The sequence below is a fragment of the Ursus maritimus genome, unplaced genomic scaffold (assembly GCF_017311325.1).
Source record: "Ursus maritimus isolate PB19 unplaced genomic scaffold, ASM1731132v1 scaffold_28, whole genome shotgun sequence".
NCBI lineage: Eukaryota > Metazoa > Chordata > Mammalia > Carnivora > Ursidae > Ursus > Ursus maritimus.
This window is the reverse complement of record NW_024425341.1, coordinates 22007743-22029492: the sequence shown is the minus strand read 5'-3', so window position 1 is coordinate 22029492 and position 21750 is coordinate 22007743. Positions and strand designations below refer to the sequence as shown.

At 35.6% G+C, this 21750-nt stretch overlaps 1 pseudogene; it reads right to left on the bottom strand.

The window, feature by feature from the left end:
• Window positions 1-21027: 21027 nt before the first annotated feature.
• On the bottom strand, window positions 21028-21325 carry LOC103676940 (annotated as a pseudogene).
• Between the last annotated feature and the right edge of the window lie 425 nt (window positions 21326-21750).

Sequence of the window (21750 nt, the reverse complement as noted above, 5' to 3'; positions counted from 1 at the left end):
GCAAATGACACTACAGATAAAAGACTGGTATCCAAGATCTACAAAGAACTTCTCAAACTCAATACACAAGAAACAAATAAACAAATCATAAAATGGGCAGAAGATAAGAACAGACACTTTTCCAATGATGACATACAAATGGCTAACAGACACATGAAAAGATGTTCAAAATCATTAGCCATCAGGGAAATTCAAATCAAAACCACACTAAAATACCACCTTAAACGCCAGTTAGAATGGCAAAAATTGACAAGGCAAGAAACAACAATTGCTGGAGAGGATGTGGAGAAAGGGGATCCCTCCTACACTGTTGGTGGGAATGCAAGCTGGTACAACCACTCTGGAAAACAGTGTGGAGGTCCCTTAAAAAGATAAAACTTGAGCTACCCTATGATCCAGGCATTGCACTACTGGGTATTTACCCCAAAGATACAGACATACTGAGGAGAGGGGCCATGTGCACCCCAATGTTCATGGCAGCATTGTCCACAATAGCTAAATCGTGGAAGGAGCCGAGATGCCCTTCAACAGATGACTGGATTAAGAAAATGTGGTCCATATATACAATGGAATATTACTCAGCTATCAGAAAGAACGAGTTCTCAACATTTGCTGCAACATGGACGGCACTGGAGGAGATAATGCTAAGTGAAATAAGTCAAGCAGAGAGAGACAATGATCATATGGTTTCTCTCATCTATGGAACATAAGAACTAGGATGATCAGTAGGGGAAGAAAGGGATAAAGAAAGGGGTGGTAATCAGAAGGGGGAATGAAGCATGAGAGACTATGGACTCTGAAAAACAAACTGAGGGCTTCAGAGGGGAGGGGGATGGGGGAATGGGATAGGCTGGTGATGGGTAGTAAGGAGGGCACGTATTGCATGGTGCACTGGGTGTTATACGCAACTAATGAATCATCAAACTTTACATCAAAAACCAGGGATGTACTGTATGGTGACTAACATAATATAATAAAAAATATTATTATAAAAAAAAAAGAATTCCTTACTAATTGAAGCTCCCAAACATATGTTTTCTTTGTCCCATCAATTCCTCACAGATCTATTGTTTCGTTGACTAAAAAGTATAAAAGCTACCTGCCTTCATTATTTCTTTGGGTCTTAATTTTATCATTGGGTCTCTGTAAGCACACAGTTAAACTTTCTTCCCCCCCCCCCAGTTAATCTGTCTCATGTCAATTTAATTTTTAAAATAGTTAGAAGAACTTTAAAGGGTAGAATAAAAATTTTCTCCCAACATGAGCAAAGGAAATGAGTAAGATTCATGACACTTTGTGATAAAAACCACTCATGTGTGTCCCATACATGTATGATTATAAGTCCTTGCATCTCTTATAGGATATTTCTTTTATTTTCAACAACTAAGTACTATTTAAGCAAATCATATTATATGAATGGCAGTACCTAAATCAATACTAGCTTTTATTAAATTAAATGCTTATAGAGATCATCTGGTGGAATTCTTGAAAATAAACAAAGCAGGAGGCAAAAATATTCAATGCAAGGTTATTAATATGGGGTTACCAGCCACACATTTAAAGTCATGGGAGTCTTATTAAATGTTTAAAAATAATACTGTAATTGCTTAAAATGTGGACATGTCAACTATATCCCCATGCAGTGATTATAAAATTATATATAAGACATACTACAACAGTTTACTTCCCTGAAGATGGATACCTGTGGATTAGAATAAAATTTTCTAGATATCATTGTTTTAAAGATAAATAGAAATATTCCAGAATAATTTCATAAAACATGAACCTGTATACAGCAAATCTTTAGAATTCATTATGTCTCACCAGTCCTGTGGGATAACTCCTTTACTTTCCTATAAAATCTTTTCCTAAGTTCTTCAAATGTGAATATGTTGCCATTTTTGTCACATTGTATCAAGGGCACATAACATCACCATGACATCACCTTTGATGTCATACTTGATCACCTGACTAAAGTGATGTAAGTCAGATTTCTTTACTGTAAAGTTACTCTCTTTTCCCCCACTGCCCATACTGTCCCCTTTGGAAGTAAGTTACTAGATGCATCTGAAACTAATGGACTGAGGGATTATGCTCCACCCCAGGAGGGCAGAATATATACCTTAATTATTTGAAATTCATCTGCATGGGAGAGCTATCCCTTTTCCTGCATTGATTTATTTGTTCAATCCTTAATTTATAACAGTTTGGACTCATAGATATTTATTTTATACTTGAGGTTTTATCCAGTATTACTATTATTATTATGCTCAAATTATTCTCATGTGTAGCTTTTTCAAATACTGCTTCTTTCATTTAGCAATATGCATTTAAGGATCCACAATGTCTTCTTATGGCCAGAGAGCTTGTTTCTTTTTATCACTGGATAATGTTCCATTGTATGGATATACCACAATTATTTAAGCATTATCTCATTGAAGGGCAACTTCCACTTTTTTTTATGGTATTGTAAATCATGTTTTATTAATTTCAAATTCAAATTGTTTATTGATGATATTTAAGAAAGTCATTGACTTTTGTATATTAACCTTGTATCCTGTGATCTTGCTATATTCATTTATTAGTTCCAGAATTTTTTTTTATATTTCTCTTGATACTTTGAGATTTTCTACATAGACAGTTATGTCTCTGCAAACAAGGATAGCTTTATTTCTTCCTTCTCAATCTATATACATTTTATTTTTCTTGTCTCATTGTACTGTCTATAATTTCCAATATGATCTTGAATCCCGTAGGAAGACAGAATATTCTCGACATTTCTCTGATCTTAGGAGGAAAGTGTCCAATTTCTCAGTAAAAAGTATATTAGCTACAGATATTTTGTAGATATTCATTATTTCAAGTCAAGGAAGTTCTTTCTTTTCCTGAGAATTTTTATCATGAAAGGGTGTCGGATTTTGTCAAATGCTTTTCTACATCTATTGATATAATCAATAGATGCCTGTTGATATGATGAAATTCATTAATTGATTTTCAAATGTTGATCGAGACTCACATATATGAAACAAATGTCCAGTGGTCATGGTATATAATTCTTTTATACATTGTTAGACTTTATTTTGTAATATTTTATTGAGGATTTTTATGTACATATTCATGGTCTGTGCTTCTTTGGTGCAGTTTCTTTTTCTGGTTTGGTATAAGAGTAATGCTTGCCTTATAGACTGGTTAATAATGTATTCCCTTTGCTTCTACTGTCAATGGAAAGTTGATATTAAAAAAAGAAAATTGATAGAAGTCCTTTCTAAATGTGGCATATTGACCAGTGAAACCATCTGGGTCTGCTGCTTTATTTTTTTCAAAAGTTAGTAATTATTCAGTCCTTTTATTAAATAGATAAAAGACTATTCAGATGATCTATTTCTCTTGGTGGGAGTTTGGGAAGTTTGTCTCTTTCAGTAAACTGGCCCATTTCATCTAAGTTATCAAATTTACATGCATAGAATTAATAACAGTATTATTTTATTATAATTTACTATCCATGGGATAAGTGGCAAATGACTCCTCCTTCATTTCAGATATTGATAGTTCCTGTCTTCTCTCTTGTATTCTTGATTAGGCTGGCTGAAGTTTCACCAATTTTATTGATCTTTAAAAAAAAAAATCTTGGTTTTGATGATTTTCTTTATTGTTTTCCTATTTTTAAATTTCACTGATTTCTGCTATTATTATTATTCTACTACTATTACTACTACTATTATTATTATTATTATTATTATTATTATTTCTTCTATCTTTTTTTCCCTTTAGGTTTAATTTGCTTTTATTTCTCTAGTTCAACAAAGTGGAACCTTAGGTTATTGCTTGTAGATATTTCTGCTTTATGAATATGTGATTTTGCTACTATAATTTCTTGAATATCCCATAAATTTTAATAAGGTATATTTTCATTTTAAGTTAGATCAATGGTTTTTAATTTCTCTTGAGCTTTTTTATTTATGTATTTTAGAAGTGTATTATTTTATTTCCAAATATTAACAAACTTTCCAGATATTATGGATTTCTACTTCATTTGCATCATGCATGGAGAACATACTTTGTGTGGTGTCCATGCTTTTACTTTCCAACTTTATTGAGATAAAATTAACATCAAACATTGTGTAAGTTTAAGGTGTACAACATGATGATTTATGCTATATATTGAGAAATGACCACAGAGGAGTTAATTAACATCTCTATCATTTCACACAATCACCATTTTTTTTCTTTTTCTTCTCTTGCTGTAGTGAAAACATTTAACATCTATGCACTTAGCAACTTTCAAGTATATAATAATGTTAACTATAGTCAGCATGCTATACACTAGATACATAGAACATATTTATCTTATAACTAGAGGTTATTACATCTTGAGCAGTATCTCCCAATTTTCCCCACCCCCAACCCAGAGGATACCATCATTTTATCCTGTGTTTCTGTACGTTTGGATTTTTTAGATTCCACACATAAGTGAGATTATACATTATTTGTTTATTTATGCCCGGTTTAATTCACTTAGCATAATGCCCTCAAAGCGCATCCATATTGTCAGAAATGGCAGGAATTCCTTCTTTATAATGGCTGAATAATATTCCAATATATATGTATACCTCATTTTCTTTATCCAGTCATCCACTGATGAACAATTAGGTTATTTCCATAACTTGGCTATTGTGAACAATGCTGCAATAAATGTGGGAAGAGATCTCTCTTTATAATAGTGATTTAATTTCTTTCAGATATATAATCAGAAATGGAATTGCTGGATCATATGGTACTTCTATTTTTAATTTCTTGAGGAAATTTCATAGTGTTTCTCATTATGACTGTAACAGTTTACATTTACACCAACAGTGCACAAGAATTCCCTTTTTTTCCACATTCTGCTCAACACTTGTCATCTCTTATCTTTTTGATAAGAGACATTCTAACACATATGAGGTGAAATCTCATTCTCGTTTTGATTTTCATTTTCCTTAATTAATGATGTTGACCATTTTCATGTACTTTTTGGCCATTTGTACATCCTCTGGAAAAATGTCTATTCTGGTCCTTTGCCCATTTTTTCAATCATACTGTTAACATTATTTTTTTGTTATTGAGTTGTATGAGTTTCTTACATTTTTGAATATTAGTTTCATCAGAGAGTTGGTCTGCAAACATTTTTTCCAATTCTGTAAGCTGCCTTTCTCATTGTTGATTGTTTCTTTTGCTGTGCAGAAGATTTTAAGTTTGAGGTAGTCTCACTTGCTGATTTTTGCTTCTTTTGCTTGTACTTTTGGTTCCATATCCAAAAAATCTTTTCCAAGACCAACGTCAAGGAGATTTTTCCCTTTGTTTTATTTTCCCTGAGTTTTATAATTTCAGGCCTTATATTTAATCTTTAATTCCAATTTGAGTTAATTTTTGTGAATAGTGTAAGATGGGGGTCCAGTTTTGTATTTTTTAATTTGTATTTTTTTAAATTTTTGTGACTACCAAATTTTCCTAATACAATTATTGAGGAGACTATTCTTTCCTCTTTGAGTATTCTTGACTCTTCTGTTAAATATTACTTAGCTTTTCTCAAGATTTTTTTTTTAATTTTCCCATCTGATTCCTTTCATCAGTACATTAGATTTTTAGGAATATTTTGTTTAATGTCTACATATTTATGAATTTTCCAGGTTTCCTCCATTATTGAGCTCCAGTTACCAACCGCTGAGGTTGGAAAAGGTACTTGGTATAACTTCGGTCTTCTTAAATTTGCCAAGACTCTAAGAGATGATTTATCTGGCAGACTATTCCACATGCACTTGAGAAGAATTGTGTTCTACTGCTGTTGAATGGAATGTTCTGTGTAAGTCCATTAGGTCAATTTGATCTAAAGTATAATTCAAGTCCAATGTTTCCTTATTGATTTTCTGTCTGGATGATATATTCCTTGTACAAAATGAGGTATTCAAATCCCTACTATTATTGTATTGTTATCTTTCTCTTCAATTCTATTAATTTGTTATATATTTGTTTGTTACAAAATCTATTTGTTATATATTTAGGTGCTCCAATATTGGGTGCATAAATATTTACAAATGTTACATCTCTCTGATGAATTGACCACTTTATCATTATATAATGACCTTCTTTGTTTCTTGTTACAGTTTTTGGTTTAAGTCTATTATGTCTGATATAACTACCCTGCTTTTTTTTTGGTTTCCATTTATATGGATATCTCTTCCCATCCCTTCACTTTGAGCCTGTGTGTGTCCTTAAAGTTGAAATGTGTCCTAGGTAGGTAGCAAATACGTGTTTTTTTTTTTTTTTAATGATTTAGCCACTCTATGCCTTTTGGTTGGACAATGTAATCCATTTAAATTTAAAATAATTACTGATAAGTAAGGACTTTTTTTTTTTTTGAGATTTATTGATTTATTTGAGAGAGAGATGGGCAGGGGGAGGGGCAACAGGAGAGGCAGAGAATCCTCAAGCAGAGTCCTCATTGAGTGGAGAGCCCAATCTGGGGCTCAATCCCAGGAGCCTGGGATCATGACAAGAGCTGAAATCCAGAGCTGGCTGCTTAACCAACTGAGCCACCCAGCACCCCAATAAGTAAGGACTTATTAATGACATCCATGTAATTGTGTTCTATTTTATAGTTTTTGTTATTTTCTTCTTCCTTTACTTTCTTCATTTGTGAATGAATTATTTTCTGTAGTACTATGCTTTGACTCCCTTCCCTGTATTTTTTGTGTATCTACTATAAGTTTTTGCTCTGTGATTTTTCTGAGACATTTTATAGATATAATACTATATCTATAAAACATTTTATTATTATATATATAATGCTATATCTAAAAAACATTTTATAGATATAATACTCTATTTTACACTGGTAACTTTGGTCACATACTAAAACTCCACCCTTTTATTACCGAGAACAATCCAAGATTGTTTCTCATAATGGTAACTATAGTTCACGTAGACTTTCTTCTCTTTTACTCTTTATTCTTCTCTGACTTGGTAATATCAAAGGTCCTGTCTTCTACTTCACAGCTTCTTTCTTTATCTTGATCCATTCTGATACTGGTGGTCTTCTTTGCATTATTAATTTTATTCACTGTAATCTTCTGCTTCAACATTTCTGTTTGGTTCCTTTTTTTTATGATTTCTATATCTGTGTTACACTTCTCATTTGGCTCATATATTATTCTCCTGATTTCACTGAATTTTCTGAATGTTTTTATAGCTCACTGAAATTCCTTGAAATAGCTTTCTAAATTGTTTATTGGGTATATCACAAATCTCTATGTCTTTGAAGTGTGTTGAGAAACTACTGTGTCCCTCTGGTGGTATCATGTTTCCTTTAATTTTCATATTTCTCAAAGTCTTCCAATGCTGTCTTCACATTTGAAGTAGCATTCACCCCCCACCCCTATCAGTCTTTAATGACTGACTTTAGAATATACTTTCTGTCAGTTCTGCTAGAGATTCTGAGGCTTTCACAGCCCTACTCTATTGATATGCCTGCTCCACACTTCTTGCTCCCTCATGCGGCAGATTTCTTAAGCTCATGTACCTTCGCTCAACTCTGATAAGCCAGTCTGGATGCTGACAGACTCCCTGTTGCTTTCCCTAGGACAGTGCTGAATGGTCAAGTCTGTGCTTTCTCCCAGGCCCTCAGAGTCAGGCCAGATTTGTGTGTATGTCCAGTAACTGTCTGTAAAGTTTCATTCCTTCAGAAGCATGCACAGGAAGTCAGTAACAAGGAGTGGGGGATGTGTTAGTGAGGTTCTTAGAGTTGCAGTGGTGCTATGGTCCATTTGGGGGAATGTGCCCGTGAGGAATACCCAGTGGCTTGTAGGCATGCTTCCTGATGGAGTTCACAACATGGTTAGTATGATCTACAACCTTCTAATGTCCTCCAAAATCCCTACCCTATCTCTCCTAGCTGTTCTCTGCTACTGCCGTCACCCCCCACCCCCGCCTCACTTCACACAGCACATCTTTGTATTCTTGATGGGTGAGAAAGAATTGGGTCTCTACGGCTGTGTGCCTTGATTATGGGGGAGTGGGTACTTACTAACATTCTCATTTTCCCCCATGGAAGAAATCACAGGCTGAGCAGGGTTGTCTTGGTACTGAGCTGTGCCATCTTTGGAAAGGGTTGCACAAGTAAAGTCAGACTATTCCTCTCATCTTATTCAATGTGTCTGGTTCAGATTGTCTTTTTTTGCTCTAGCAGTGTTGCTAGAACTTCTCCACTGTCCCCCAGATTTCCACAAAGGCTCTCTGCCCATGAGCGATTGCTTAAACCAGCGTTTCCTTACCCAATGCATGGGTGGACATGACTCCTCCCAAGTTCCTTAGTGTATGGTTCTGGTGATGGAACCAAAACTAAACTGGGCTGTAGCTAAGTCCTTAGGGGTACAGAGCTGTTTCCAGGTCTGTGGCTGAGATTATGGTTGATGAATCTGCCACCTGGGTGTCAGCCTGTGTTCTCAAAATGGCTCTCCAGGGTCTTGGACTTCACTGGGGTTTCACAATCTCCTACCTGGATCCCAAAGCTCTCACAATAACATGCTAGCCTATGGATGGATGCCAAATTGCTGTTGAGGGGGCAAGGGACACATATATTTTTTTTACCACCTTGCTGACATCATTCTCTTTAAGCTTTTTTAAGGGTATGTTTTACAGCCCAGAATGTGGACTATCTTAGTGAATATCCTATGTGAGTTATGTGAGAAGGTATGTTCTGCAATTTGGCTACTGTTGGACACTATATCACATCTAGTTGATTGATAGAGCTGTTGAGGTCAACTGTATCTTTACAGATTTTCTACCTGCTTGATCTATCAGTTACTTAAGTATGGGTGTTCAGATCTCCAACTATGATAGCAGATTTGTCTATTTCTTCTTTCAGCTTTATCAGCTTTTGTCTCACATAATTTGATGCTCTGTTTTTAGGTGCATACACATTTAAATTGTTAGGTCTTCTTGGAAAGTGTACTATTTTATCATTATGTAATTTGTGTCTTCATTCCTGATAATGCTCCTTACTGAGGTTTGTTTGTCTGAAATTAATACACTCACTCCATCTTTCTTTTGATTTTTATTAGTATGACATGTCCTTTTGCTCTTATCTCTCTCTTTATATTTAAAGTGAATTTCTTGTAAAAAGATTGTTGAGTCTTTTTTAATCAACTCTGAAAATCTCTTTTTAATCATTGTATTTAAAATATTAAAGTAATTACTAATTATAGTTGAATTAATAACTACCATGTTTATAACTATTTTCTATTTGTTGCATTTTTTGTGCCTTATTCAATATTTTTGTGCATCTTCTGACATTGCTTGGACTTCTTTTTAAAGGTTTTATTAATTTATTTGAGAGAGAGAGAGACACAGAAAATGGTAGAGAGAGAGAAAAAGCACAAGCAGGTGCAAGCATGGAAAGGCAGAGGGAGATGGAGAAGCAGACTCCCTGCTCAGCAGGAAAATCAACATCCCAACATGGGGCTCAATCCCAGGACCAGGACCCCAGGATCATGATCTGAGACACAGGGAGACACTTCATGTTTGTATGGTTTCTGATGAGAATCTACTTTCTTGTTTGTATGGTTTCTGATGAGAATCTGTCACTATTTTTATCCTTGTTCCTCTATAGGTAAAATATATTTTTTTCAAGTCTGATTGCCTTAAAGATGTTCTCCTTGTCTTTTGACAAAGGTTGACAAAGATATGCAAATATGACATACCTAGGAGGATAAGCCTTTTATTTTTCTTGCTTTAGGGTTCCTGAGCTTCCTGACTCTGTTTTTTTGTGTCTGTCATTAATTTGTAAATTTTCCACTCATGATTACTTCATATATTTTTTTTCTACTTCATTCTCTCCTACTTCCCCTTTTGGTATTCCAATTTTGTGTATGTTCTCTTCTTAAATTATACTACTGTTCTTGGATGTTTTAATCTGTTTTCTTTTGATTCTTTATTCTCTTTGTGTGTGTGAGAAGTTTCTACTGACATACCTTAAGGCTCATTGATTCTTGCCTTGCTGTGTCTAGTCTACTGATGAGCCTAACAAGGGTATTCTTCACGTAAGTGATTTTGATTTGTGATTTTTCTTCACTTATTTTGATTCTAGTATTTTCTTTTGATTCTGAGAATGTCCACCTCTATGCTTACTTATATCCACCTTTTCTTTCATAGTCTATTTTTTCTTCTATTAAAACCCCTAACGTGTGAATCAGAGGTATTTTAAATACCAGTCTGACAATTCCAACATCTGTGTCATATCCAAGTCTGTTTCTTTTTTTAAAAAAATAGATTTTATTTATTTATTTGAGAGAGAGAGAGAGAGGTAGGGAGGGAGAGGACAGAGGGAGAGTGAGAGGGAGAAGCAGACTCCCTGATGAGCAGACAGCCCAACATGGGACTTGATCCCAGGATCTTGGGATCATGACCTGAGCCGAAGGCAGATGCTTAACCAACTGAGACACCCAGGCATCCCGGATCTATGTCTTATAATGGGTGTCTGGGCTGCGACCTTTACTAGTGTTTCTCTAGTGTCACAGATTGTCCCCTCAGCCCTCTTTATTGAAGGAGGAAGTTTAGAGGGGTTAGAGTGGAAGCACTGTCCTCTCTTTTGGCTGGGATAAGCCTCCCTTAAGTCTCTTTCCCTGAAGACTAAGTCTTTGTTATGGAGAACACATCCTGCATTTCACAATTGTTATCCTTCCTCTCCTCCTTGCAGAGCCAGTTAGAGATTTCTCTCCTCTTCTCTGTGAAAACCTAGCAGGGTCCCTAGAGATAAAACCCACAGAAGTGTTGGCCAGCTCCCAAGACCCCAACAACCCAGGAGTTTCTGCCACAATCAACCTCCAGCAAGTCATCAAATTTACTATTTATGTGTTCCTCCATGGTTCCAGGAGCTTCTGCTTCAGGTGACCCGATCTCAGCTCTAACTTTCTGGATTCCCCTGTGCCTCCAAAGTAATGCTTTACCCTGCAACCTCAGTTCTCTGATGTGTCCAGGAAAGGTCATCGATTTTCAGTTTGCTTGGTGTTTTCTTGTTTTAAAGATGTGAGTGGCAGCTTCCAAGCATTTTATATGTCAGAGCTGAACCAGACAAAGAAATCCTGAGCATGGCACATATGTGAAAAGACACACAGAAAACAAGCATTGCAATCCAGCAGTGGCTTCTGATACTGGATTAGAGAAATAGTTCTAGCCAAATTTCACTGCCTGATTAGCATTAATTTACTCACAATTTGAAGAAACAGCCATTAGTTTAGGAGTATCAGACTTTAGTAGTGGTAGACCAAGTAGCAGTCCTTGCCAGCTTCTTCTAGTGCCAAGATTTAGAATGCCTGCCTGGATACAGAAGCACATGATTGCTGGACACTGTTTTGGCCATTGCCATCTGTCTTGCTTCCCATATAAATTCTCTCCCCTGCTGACTGATATATATGGCATTCTGTAGAAGGCCCATGCACAAATTTCTAAAAGGGGTTCTCAGGCAAGAGCTTTTCTTGTCATTTATGTCTGCCAGGTTTCTGTCATGACTTGCTTGTGTACTCATTTGTAAGGCAACGTTAGTGTAGCACCCGTGTGCAACATTTGGGGTATTGGATTATTTACTGCTTCCTGCTGCAGCCAAGTCTCACCCACTCCATGATTCTACACAGTGTGATTCAAAAATGGGTTTAACATAGCATGCATGGTATTTTGGTATCACTGCCCATATGAAAGTATGGGAAAACCCCAAGATATAGATCACATTCACTAGCACAATACCTCGATTGTGTTCATCAGTGCATGTTTGTCTAATCTCCCCTCCTCTTTGGAAATTTTCCAATGGCTACAAGTGCAAAAAATAGAGGTATGTATGTATTAGCCTGTGGTAAAAGCAGATTTCCTGGGGATGGGGGAGAATGGGTGTTCATGGTGATTGACCATTACTGCCAAAGATTTTGTTGGAAATAAGCCCAGAACTTTCTATTTTATTTATATTCTATTCAACACTTTGTGCTGTACCAAGGTTAAATGAATAAAAAATCTGTTACTAACTTTACCCATGATCCATTTATCTTTTAAAGAATTGAAGACTCACTCTCCGGGTGTCCAAAGAAGGGGTGATATGTTAATCCAATGCTACCTTTAATTCACGTACTGAGGTAACATAAAATATCTTTGAGAAATGTGTGTCCCAGGGACACTTTAACTCTCCTTATGTTACTGACAAAAAATTCAATAGAATTCACACTCTTATAAATTAAAAGCATGGGGAAGATCTAACTGAATTTTTGTAATATAAATATCTTTAGCTCTCAATCATCTTTCTATTCACATCTGATTTGAATTCTTAGACTATAGAAATGGAAGAGGAGAGACAGAGAGAGAGAGAGAGAGAAAGGGTGTGTGTGTGTGTTTAGTCTTAACAAAGGGTCTTATCAGTAGTTTATCACGTTAACAAATTAAGCATTACATCCACTATAGCTTTTTCCTCTACTCCTCCCTCAAAATATTTTTCGTTATAGTTCTTTCTACTTTAATGGAAAACTTAAAAAATTTGGAAACATTTTCTAGACAACTACATGCTAAATCTAAGCTCAAACTGAATGCTAATATCAAATTAATTTAAACAAATGACTTTTTTTTAAATCCCAGAAATCCACATAGCCTGCATTAAAAAAGCTAAGTCAACCTTGAACATCATAGTGATAATGACAAAACACTTGACCACACAGAGGTCAGGGAAAAAGGGATCATAAAATTAAAATAGCACTGTCACTTGCTTTATTTCCTAACAAAATTCCTCTTAAATATCAGTGGATTTAGAATATGCACCTAAATTGTCTAGGATACTTTGTCAACAATGTAAGAAAAATCTTAAAACAGTAGTTATTCAGGAGAGAGGTAGGAGGTGCTATAATAAAATTGAAAGCATCCTGAATTTGGAGTCTGACACCTTGCCTGCACATTTAGTCACTGCTTTCTGCTTATTTGAGACCAGAGATAAATTGAAGCTCAGTTCCCTCATCTGCAAAATGGGGACAATAATGGTACATTCTTCTTACAGTCATTGTCCAGACTTAACCCACAGTGTCTGTGAGCACACCTGGCTAGCAGCAGACATGGAAAAAGTATTTATAAACAGAAATAGAGGAATATTCCCAGAGAGGGGCACACTTAAAATGGGGTATCCCTTAAAAATTACTTCCTTTGTAGTTTCTCCCTGAGAAGATTGGTGAATTCTCAAAAATTTGTGAGAGAATAACAATCTTGCATGAAAATTGCAGAAGAGAGTAAAGAGAGGGAATACTTTCAAACACACTTTATAAGACCAACCAAGTGTTATACCAAAACCTTGGAAGGACATTCCAATTAAAGAAAATCAGCAATCAATATTTCTCATGAACACAGATATGAGAATACTAAGCAAAATGTTAGCAAATGGAATACATTTATGTATATAATAATGGGAAAACAACTTTGAGTAATGGGATTCATTCTAAAAGTATAGAGATTATTTAATATATTTGAAAATAAATGAATATAATTCAATACATTAGCAGAACGAAGGTAAAATGATTATTTCAATAAATATAAAAAACAATTTCACAAAAAAGAATTATTTCTTGGGTCCCTGGGTGTCTCAGTCAGTTTAAGTGTCCGACTTTTGATTTTTGCTCACGTCATTATCTCAGGGTCCTGGGTTTGAGCCTGTGTCAGGCTCCCTGCTCAGCGGGGAGTCTGCTTGTCTCACTGTCCCTCTGCCCCTCCTCCCAAATAAAGAAATCTTTAAAAATTATTTTTAAAAAATTCTTGATTAAATCCTCAGCAAATGAGGAATAAAAGTGAATACTCTCAATCTAACACACAACTTGCTAACATCACATCTAACAACGAAGTTTTTGAAGCTTTTCCCTCATGGTTCAGCATAAAACATGGATGAGCACAGCACTATCACCACTTAAACTCAGCACTGTAAAGAAGCCCCTAGCTGATGTCATAATGAAAGTGATTTTATCTTAATGTGGTCCCTGGAAACAAAGTCAGTACAAAAATAATCAACTGTATTTTTATATACTAGCAAGACAGGAAATCCAATACAAAGGACAGTATATGAAAAAATTTATGAAATAAATCAACTAAAGCATGTGAAAGACTAGCACACTATAAATTGCAAGATATTATTTTTTTAAGATTTTATTTATTTGAGAGAAAGAGAGCACGAGCAGGGGGAGGAAGAGGGGAGAAAAGGCAGAGGGAGAGGCAGAAGCAGACTCTCCACTGAGCAGGGAGCCCGATGTGGGGTTCCATCCCAGGATCCTGAGATCACGACCTAGGCCAAAGGCAGACGTTTAATCTACTGAGACTACCCAGGCGCTCCGAAATTGTAAGATATTCTTGAGAGAGATTAAAGAACACCTAAATAAATGGTAAGAACTAAGTAGTGCCCATATATCAGAAAACTGGATATATGCAAACTTATTTTAAATTTGGATATATCCAAATTTAGGATATATATCCAAATTTATCTATAGATTCAACGAAATGGCATTGAAATTACAAGGATACTGAGTAAATTAACTTTCTTATTCTAAAACGTACATAGAGATGGGGTGTCTGGGTGGCTCATTCAGTTAAGCAGCCAACTCTTGATTTTGGCTCACATCATAATCTCAGGGTCCTGGGATCAAGCCCTGAGTCAGGTTCCACATTCAGTGGGGAGTCTGCTTGTCCCTCTCCATCTGCCCCTTCCCTGGCTCATGTTCTCTCTCTCTCTCTCTGTCTCAAATAAATAAATAAAATCTTTAAAAAATAAAATTCACATAGAAGTACAAAGTTCCAACAACAGCTATGACTATCCTTAAGTTGAAACCTACAGAACTTACTAAGATAATAAGGCTTTCTGGAACAATGGCTATCAACATACAGGCCAGAAGATAGAATAGAGGGTCCAGAAAGAGATCTACTCACATCAGTTAAAATGAGTTTATAAAGGCATAATTTCAGTTCAGTCAGAAAGTATGGTATTCTCAATTAATAGTGTTGGATCACTTGCAACATTATTTAGAAAATCAACAAAATTTAACTTGAGATGGATCATGTAACTGAAAGCAAGAATAACTAGTTTGAAGCTTCTGGAAGAAAAAAAAACTAGGAAAATAGCTTCATGATCAAGGTAGACTTATTAAATGGAACTCAAAAAACACTTTGCATACAAGAAAAAATGGATAATTTGACTTTAAAATAAAATCTTACTCTCATAAAAATTCCATAAAGTGGGTGAAAAGTCAGGCCTCAGATGTTTGTCATATATTTATTTTTATAATTTTACAAGCTTATATAATTTACAAACTTATAATTTTACAAACATATGTTTGTAATATATTTATTTAATATACTCATATCTATAAAAATTTAGAATAGTTTCAAATCAACCATAAAGAGATAAACTAATTAAAAAGGAGCAAAAGTCTTTACAAAAAAGAATATTCAAATAACCATTAACATATGAAAAGTTTTAAAAATCATTATTCATTGTACTACTCAGCCATCAGAAAGGATGATTACCCAACATTTACATCAACATGAACAGAACTAGAGGAAATTATGCTAAGTGAAATAAGTCAAGCAGAGAGAGACAATTGTATGGTTTCACTTATTTGTGGAACATAAGAAATAGCAGGAAGGACATTAGGAGAAGGAAGGGAAAAATGAAGGGGGGGTGGAAACAGAAGGGGAGAAGAACCCTGAGAGACTATGGACTCCGGGGAAACAAACTGAGGGTTTTAGAGGGGAAGGGGTGGGGGGATGGGCTAGCCCAGTGATGGGTATTAAGGAGGGCACGTATTGCATAGAGCACTGGGTGTTATACACAAACAATGAATCATGGAACACTACATCAAAAACTGATGATGTACTGTATGGTGACTAACATACCATAATAAAAAAATAATAAAATAAAAAATAAAAATAAAAATCATTATTCATCAGAAGAACAGAAATTAAAAATTACAATGAGATATCAACTAATCCTACCATAATAGCTGAAATTTAGAAGACTGACATTACTAGGATATAGAGCAATGGAAACTCTCATATATTTCTGATGGGTATGTAGAAGCATATGGAAAAATGTGAATAGTGTCTATTGAAGCGAAGTATGAGCATAAACTATAGACCAGCAATTCTACTCCTGGGTATATAATATGCAACCAAATGACTGATTATGCCCATAAAAATACAAGATGTACAAAGTACAAGAATGTTCATACCAGCTTTGTTCGTAATAGCCTCCAAATGGAAATAATCCAAACATGTCAATAGTAAAATGGTAAATTATGGTATATTCATACAATGGAATAGCACGGTAATATACTGAAGCATAGAATGATATGAATATTTTTACTAATAAGCAAATTTACTAATGAGTAAAATAAGCAAGATAGAAAATACACAGTGCAATACTTTTATTTATATGTAGCCCAAGAACAGGAAAACATAATGTATGGTAACAGAACAATGATTCTCATGGGGAAGTTGTACCAAGTAGATAGGAGCATGTCAGAGTTTTTCTGGGTGATGGAAAAATTGTCCCATATTTGATCTGACTGCTGATTATAAAAGTGTAAGCTAGGTAAAATGACTGAGCTTAAGATAAGGACATTTGCTGTAACTTATACCCCAGCTTAGGACATTAAACTTTTCAAAAGCTACTATAATGTGTAACATTGGACTACCTATTTAAACCTCCTCAGACTTGACTCTTTCCTGTACAAAATGAAACATGTCACATTAACAAAAATATAAGGTTATAACAACTTTAAATGAGCTAATGCATAATAATAGCACCAAGTCCAGTGTATAGGAAATTTGGTTTACTTTCTCCTATAAATCTAGCCTTGGATTTTTCCCCTCCTTTTAATTCAATTTTTGTCAGTCGCATTGATAATTTAATTCTATTTAAATGTTCACAAATTTCTAAACACCATATGTAACACAAAGCATGTATGTCTTCATTAATAAAAATAAAATGGAACATCCCAATCTGAGGGTACAATTACTTTAATATCAGAAAAGGAACAAAAATTTCAAGTAATGGGGAAATTTTAAAAGAAGATAGCAGTATCATTAAAATTAAACACATTTTTGCATTATGTTATCAACTGGGGACAATCTTTCCCCAGAGGAGATTGGGCAATATCTGGAGAAATCATCACTTATCACAAGGCAGGTGTACAATCAGCATCAGCAGGTAGAGGGAAACAATGCTGACAACTATCTTACGGTGAAATGGGCAGACCCCTAAAACAAAGACATGTTGGGCTGAAATGTCAATAGTGGTAGGACAATGAATGTGTACTATTACAGCCTGGGGGGTTCTGCAGGAAGTAACAGTCTCTTCTTTCTCCAGACTGGGGTCATGACCTATAGATTCTGAAAATCCACATAAGTCTGGGCCAAAATTCCTTATTCACAATTACAAAATTCCAAAGTTCTGAAAACAGAACTCATATAATTAAAAAATGAAATGAAATGAAGTGAAATGAAATAAAATAAAAAAATAAAGTAAAATAAATAAAATAAAATAAAATGAAATAAAAACAAAACCTGGTCTGACTTATCCTGTTCTGCTCTTAGGCTATTTACTGCCTTTGTTTATCCCATATAAGTGAGCATGTCTGCCTTTCATTGTAGAAATAATAATGTATATGATTAAAGGGTGCTGGCTCAGACATGAACAAGGGATTATTAGAATTTTATATAATACAGATATACTCTATTGCCCTCGTAAAAGTCAAAGAATTCTGAAAGGTATCCAAATGTTTAGGATAAGGGGGTGCCAACCAGTATTAGATCAGGGCATCCTAAGGCAGTAAAAACAAGAAAATCAGAAAGAAGTGTTTTTTCTTCTCGCAATTACTCTACTTATTGGCAAACTAACAATATGTGGATAATTTATCCCAGAGTCCTCATGTATAGAATGTAAATAATAACATATGCCTTTTATATATGTTTTTATTATTAAATCAGCCAATATTTAAAATGACTACAATAATTCCCCAAATCTGGCGTTCAGTTAAAGCTTTTCTGTACCTTTTTTCCCAATATTATTTTATTATTTAGCAAAATATACTGCTTTTTAATACTTGAATTGAGCAAAAGCAAACAAATTAAGAAATTGTCTTTTTTTAACAGCCCTAATATTAAAACAACAACAACAACAAAACAATTTAGAAGAGACCTGTGCACACCGCTGGGAAACCTGATTAGATTCCATCCTTAACGGGATCTATGTGGCTAAAACGGCAGTCACGTGCTGGGTGTACAGGAGCAAGAATTCAAATCTGTACCAAGGGCTCAACTGGGGGACTTTTAAATAATGGGGAGCTGACTGTACACTCCCCAGTACCTGTGTACTGTGGGCAGGATCCATACTGCATTCAACACTGTTCCCCTTCCACGCCCTTCATGTAGCAATTATAAATATCCTAAGGCATGATTAAATGGGGGTTGCATATAGAACCGTAGACCTGCAGCTTGCGCGTGAGCCGACATGGGTAAGAACTCCATACTTCTCACGCACGGAGCTCTAGGACTTGGCAACCTGGCCATTCTGTACTCTCTTGCTCCAGTCCCCAAGTGTTCAAGTGCAAGAGAATCATTTCTTCCTGTTAAGCATTAGTTCTCTTCAGTTGAACAAGGGGAACTGCTTAGGACTAAAAGAACAGATACCTCGAGTTTAGGTTGTGTGTTTTGCTTTGTTTAGTTAAAAAGTCTCTGAACATGAAGGAGGTTAAATGAGAACACATCCTGTGGTAACACACCCAGATTCTCCCTCCAGGGCTGGTGCACTCACACCCGACACTGAGAATATTAGTGGCTGATGGCTCACCATCACACCTCTCTTCGGAGCCTCACCCGATCTTATGCTTCCTCCCCGGTGGTAGTCCATGGCCAGGAACCCACAGGGATACGTGGCCTGACCCCTTCTCTGAATGTAGGACCATCTCAGCTCCAGAGCTCCCGATAAGATTGGCCGAGGCCTCAGCAGGCTGTCTGTCCAGTCATGTCTTCCTCATGTCCTTGCAGATGTGACTCCCAGAAGCATTTCCCAATACACCTTCTTTACTCACAGTCTATTTTCCAGGAGCTCAATCAAATACACATAATTATTTTGTTTATTCAATAAACATGTATCTTTTAAAGATTTATTTTTGAGAGAGAGTGCAAGAGCACGTGTATGTGTGAGTGGGGGGAGGGGCAGAGGGAGAGAGAGAATCCTGAGCAGACCCCCTGCTGAGTGTAGAGCCCTACACGGGGCTAAATCTCAGGACCCTAAGATCATGACCTGAGCCAAAATCAAGTCGGATGCTTAACCCACTGAGCCACCCAGGCACCCCTATTCAATAAATATTTATTAAGTATCTATCACACAACAAAGTCTGCTAGATCCTGGGGAAATAACAGTTAAAGATATTAAACAATTATGCAACATGAAGAACACTCCCTCATGGTTGGCACTTGTTTTGAACAAAAGAAAGGGTCAACTAATACTTGTACTTTCCTTCAAGCACAAAATTTTCAAATGTCTCCTAAACTAAACATTACATATTTGATCTTAAATTTGTCATATCTTAAAGTAGGTGATGGTGGAATAGGGGAGAAGAGTATGTCAGGATTTTAAGTGTGTGTATGTGTGTGTGTGTTTTCCTGAAAGGTAAAAAAAGCACAGAACAATACAATTCTAACCTCAACTCTCATACTAATTTTCCATGTAAATTAGTAAATCACTTCACCTTCTTAAAGGTCATTCTTCTGATCTCAGAAATGAGGCTGTGAATTTATCTTTGAGATTAATTTTATTACTGGATTTCTATGAAATTAGCCATGGAGGTTTCCGAGCAACCATAAGGTAAGGGGAGACCAAAGGTCTTCCATCTGAGTGACAGGTGTGGGAAGGACAACTCTACTCACAAGATAGAGAGTTATACAAGAGTCGCGGATCTGAGAAATAATCAGAATTATGTGCTAAGTTTCTAGGTATTTCAGTATTTGATGTAATAGTTCATATTCCCTAGATTCATCCTTTAGTTTCTAAGTATTAGCAGACATTTAAATAGAAGACAGACAGAATCAGAGAATTAAATGTGAGAATGAATCTGGATTTATTAACTTCACATAAATATATATGCTAGAAATAGACAGCATTTTTTCTTTCATAATTCAGTTTTTATCAGTTGTTCTGAGGATCAGTACAGACAGTTCAATTTGTACACAATTCTTAACGTATGTACCGAAAATCTAAGAAGTCTTGTGATTCTTTTCTAAAAGTTATTCCAGTGACCTTCCAGCTTAAAATTTGGAGGCAAATTTTCCTTAACAGTATATCAAGTATCGACATCTTCATATGTTGGTATGCTGTTACATTGTCAAGTCCCATTAATTCACAATTTAATATATACGCTACATGATCAAATTTTCAATCTTGCACAGCACATTAACAGAGTTACTAGAAGACTGGACTACCATGACCAGGATGTGACAGAGTGCACAGAATTCTGACAGGGAGAGTCAAGATCTAGCAGTGGTTTTCTTTAGCAAACAATCCTACCAAAACCAATATGGGGCTAGAAGTAATTTAAAATATTCAAGACATATTAAATGCACAACTGACTCCAAACTGCCATTTAGTATGCTTGGTATTATAGGATAGAAAAACTACCCCATCTATGGAGTGTGGAGCTGACACCCAAGACAATCAAGGCCTCCCACATTCAATATCCCGCTATTTTCTGGTTGTACCAAAAAATAAAATTAATAAACAACCAGGAAATGATTTCACCTCTTAAAAAAAAAAAGTATTTACACTTAAAAAACGGATGAAAATGGGATGAGTTGGGATTCCCTCTTTCTTAAAAGTGTTTTTAAAGCTACTTAAAAATTTGCATTTACAAAATAGTTGATAAAAATATTCCTCTGGATTGTACAAGAGGGGAGACAGGGACCACACTGATAAGACCTGGTATGTGATACTAATCATATGGCTTCTTTTTCTCCTGCTTCATCAGAGGCTGGGCTCTCCCCATTTTTAGTTTTTCCATTTTCTGCAGGTAAGTCTTTCATTTCTTGATCAGCCACTTTAGCCTGTTTTCTCTTTGCTTCCCTTTCCCCCTTTGTTTGCACTTTTTTGTCTGAAGATTAATCCTTTCCTGTTGCCTTTTTTGGGTTCATTTTCACATTTTGCAGGAGCAGGTTTAGCTGATAATCTTGCCTACCATCTCTTGGGCTCCTCCTTCACCACCCCCTCTGCGGAGCTAACCTTCCTCTTGGACATCCTGGTGGACAAGCAGGGGCGCCCAGAGCCTTCTGGAAACTGGGCTGCCTGGCTGCTGCCACTCCTCCCCCCACCAGAGCTGCTGCAACCCCTAGAAATTGATAGCATTTAAAATGCATCTGTAACATAAAAACATGTTACAATTTCAATAATTTTCTCCTGATTTATATGTATTACATAAATGACAATAAAAAGTAATTTTTAAATGCCAACTACCAACTTCCATGAATTATGTTTTTTTTCATTTTCTATCATGTCATAGAAAATAATGGAATGATTGGTCTGACTCTAAGAAAGAAGAATTTCAACACATCTAATTAGAATCTTGTAGCATCTCTCTGTTGGAGGCATTCATTTGTTTAAGAAATTGTGCTTTTGTTTCTGCCTTGGTGCTCATGAGTGAATCAAATTTCCCACTTTTTTTT